The sequence below is a fragment of the Pteropus alecto genome, unplaced genomic scaffold (genome assembly GCF_000325575.1).
Source record: "Pteropus alecto unplaced genomic scaffold, ASM32557v1 scaffold75, whole genome shotgun sequence".
Taxonomy (NCBI): Eukaryota; Metazoa; Chordata; class Mammalia; order Chiroptera; family Pteropodidae; genus Pteropus; species Pteropus alecto.
Window position 1 is genome coordinate 29,101,679 of NW_006440638.1, and position 2,375 is coordinate 29,104,053.

At 59.1% G+C, this 2,375-nt stretch overlaps 1 protein-coding gene across 14 annotated transcripts in view; it reads left to right on the forward strand.

Moving 5' to 3' along the window:
* Positions 1-2,020: 2,020 nt before the first annotated feature.
* SETD5 (SET domain containing 5) overlaps positions 2,021-2,375 on the forward strand; it is a 72,623-nt gene continuing 72,268 nt past the window's right edge. For all 14 annotated transcript variants that reach the window (XM_025050783.1, XM_025050789.1, XM_015593704.2 and 11 more), the window contains exon 1: positions 2,021-2,173. The gene's annotated coding sequence lies outside the window, so the exon portion shown is untranslated. The remainder of the gene's footprint in view (positions 2,174-2,375) is intronic.

A 2,375-nucleotide genomic window follows, 5' to 3' on the forward strand; every position in this document is an offset into this window, starting at 1 on the left:
TGGGGCCTCTGCTCACGCTGGGTAGCCATAATTGGAGGTAGTACCAATCTGTCTGGTTTCATGACTCACCAGTCTACTAAAAACAAGAGAGAAAGCCAATGGCAAGTATGGGGATTGGATGAGCAAGGACAATAGAAAATGGACTCAAAAGTATGAGAAAAAGTTGCTAAGATACCTTACCCTGGGGATGCAAGGCAGGGGGCTAAAATTTTAAGATTAAGATTTAATAAGATGCCATTCTTTGGGGGTTTAGCAAGGGTCTCAAATGGGGTGAGTAAAAAAACTCACTCTGCCTTTAGTCTATGTCACTTTATCTCCAGGAAAAATGCTACAAAAAGGACCTTAAGTAGTACTAACACCCAGTCACAACGCGTAAAATCAGCCTCAGGTGAATGCCTAGACTCCACTTAGCTCCTCCACTATTATAATTACTTTGTGTGACACAAACTCAAGTCTATGGGAAGACAGAAATTGGGCTCACCTTCAAAATCTTACACCTGCTCAAACTCTTGTAGGACAACGCCCAGGCACCAGGTTAAGCCTGGGCAAAAGAATCCCGCCCACAATCTAGAGGGAGTGACTCGACATGGAGGCGATGAAGAGATCGCGGGGGAAGGAGGGATTCTTCTAGACCCAGGGCGGTCCTTAGGAAACAGGAGGCAACAGAAAACTCCCATAAAGGTATTGCAGTACTCCCCTCCCTCCGCATAAAAGGGTGCGGCCTTCTCTCCACCTCTTCCACTGCAGCTCGCGCCGATTTTTGGAGAACATGCGCCTCCCACCCACAAACCTGCATGGACAGCCCCGCTCCTTTCCCCACCCCCATGAGTCCGAGAGCAGGTCGAGCATGTCTAGCTTTTCGGGCGGCGGTCGCCCAGGGCGGAGCTGCGGCCGGCACCACCCAGAAGCCTCCACCGGGCAGCCCGCCCCCACCGACGTCGCGCGCTTCCTGCCACGTTGCGCAGGGGCGCGGGGCCAGACACTGCGGCGCTGGGCCTCGGGGAGGACCGTACCAACGACCGCCTCCCAGCCGACCCTCGCAATAGTTTCGCTCTTTTACGACCCGAGCCAATAGCAAGGGGCCGTCCCCCGGGCTTCAGCAACCAATCAGATGCCGAAACCGAGCAGGCGGCGGGTAAACCGACTCCCTCCAAGGGAGGGTGGCGGGACGCCAGCGGAGGAGCGAGCCACTTTCCCTGACTCTCCTCTCCCCCCTCTTTCCCCGCCCGCAGGAGACCGACCGCACCCGCGTATCCAACTCTCCCCACCTACCTACACACCCGACCCAGGGAGCAATGCGAGAGTCTCTAAGCGGCTGCGCACTCACGAGGCTGTAACTGACAGGCCCTTTACCCCAACCAGAACACGCCAGTTGTGTTTTCACACGCGGCGGGAGGAGAAGCAGCCAATCAGTGACAAGAGCTGAGCCGGAAGCGCTGCTCCCTCTGCAAGAGCAATGGCTCCAGCCGGATTCGAGCCTTTTCCGCTTTCTCCCTCCCCCTCCGGTTGCCGCCAGGAGGGCCGCATTCCCGCCTGCCTCTAACCCTTTTCCCTTCCAGCGTAACAAACATACTCCCGACTTCCCGCAGGAGAAAGCGACAACCACTTCGGCCACCCATTACCCGCGCCGCATCCACCGGACCTTCCTCCCACCAGAGTTCCGCTCCCCTACCTAGCCGAGGCTCTCTGAGGAGCTGGAGCCCCAGAACACTGCCTCTTCTCTAGGCGGCTCCAGCGGCCTTCGCTGATTGGCGGCGAGCTGGCCAATGGGTGCGGGGAGGTGGGCAGAGAGGCCAATGGCGTGGCGGGAGGGGGCGTGTCCCGGGTGCCCCTGGCGCCGGCGCTGGGAATCCCCGTGCGGTCAGTGGCGTTTCCGCTCGGGCAGCGGGCTGAGTGAGCTCTAAGGCAAATCAGTGGGACCCACTTGCCATGTTACGCAAAAAAGGTAAGGAGAGAGAATCCATTGTCATTAAATCAATAGTTGCATCTACGTCCAGGAAGAGAGAGCAAGGTGGCTTTTTTCCCCCCACCCCCACCTCACGGGCACGGGCCATTCCCGGCCAGGAAACGCCGTGGCGCCGCGTTGGGCCTAACTCGAGTCCTGCTGCCTCCCGGGAGTGTTGTGCGCCGCAGCCCGGGCCCAGGCCCAGGCCCCGGCAGCGCCTGGGACAAGGTAAGGGTCCGACAAGAAAGAGGGACCTATCCTCACGATCCGGCCCCCGGGGGAGGGAAGGGTCACCTCCTCCGTCTCCCCGCGCTCGTTCTCGGGACGTGGGCCTGGCCCTCCCCAGGCTCTAAGCAGGAGGATGCTGCCCCTTCTTATGCCCCTCGCCACCCCCCCTACACACCATTGCATCCCTCTTTCACAGTCACAG